Source organism: Bison bison, unplaced genomic scaffold (genome assembly GCF_000754665.1).
Source record: "Bison bison bison isolate TAMUID 2011002044 unplaced genomic scaffold, Bison_UMD1.0 scf7180017854888, whole genome shotgun sequence".
Lineage (NCBI taxonomy): Eukaryota > Metazoa > Chordata > Mammalia > Artiodactyla > Bovidae > Bison > Bison bison.
In genome coordinates this window covers 8,452-8,770 of record NW_011485461.1, presented here as the reverse complement: position 1 = coordinate 8,770, position 319 = coordinate 8,452, and positions in this window count along the sequence as shown.

Genomic DNA, 319 nt, shown 5'->3' with positions numbered 1-319 from the left:
ACCTAGAATGAATTTTGGCTTGTGATATGTAGAGGGAAATGCAGATGGATTCTTTCCCCATAATACCAGTATGTTTTATTAAGTAATATGCCCCTACTCCAACAATTTCCCATGTCTCTTTCATAGTATATGGTTATCTTCAAATATGTTTCTGAGGTAAATTCTCTTTGCTGTTAGAAGCATACAGGCTTACTTATTGCAGTTTATAATAAATATCGTGGGTTATTTGAAATGTAATATCTATAGTTCATACCTGATTACTCTCCAATTAATATTGTCATTTTATCTTATCTTTAATATTATTATATTGATTGAGGTA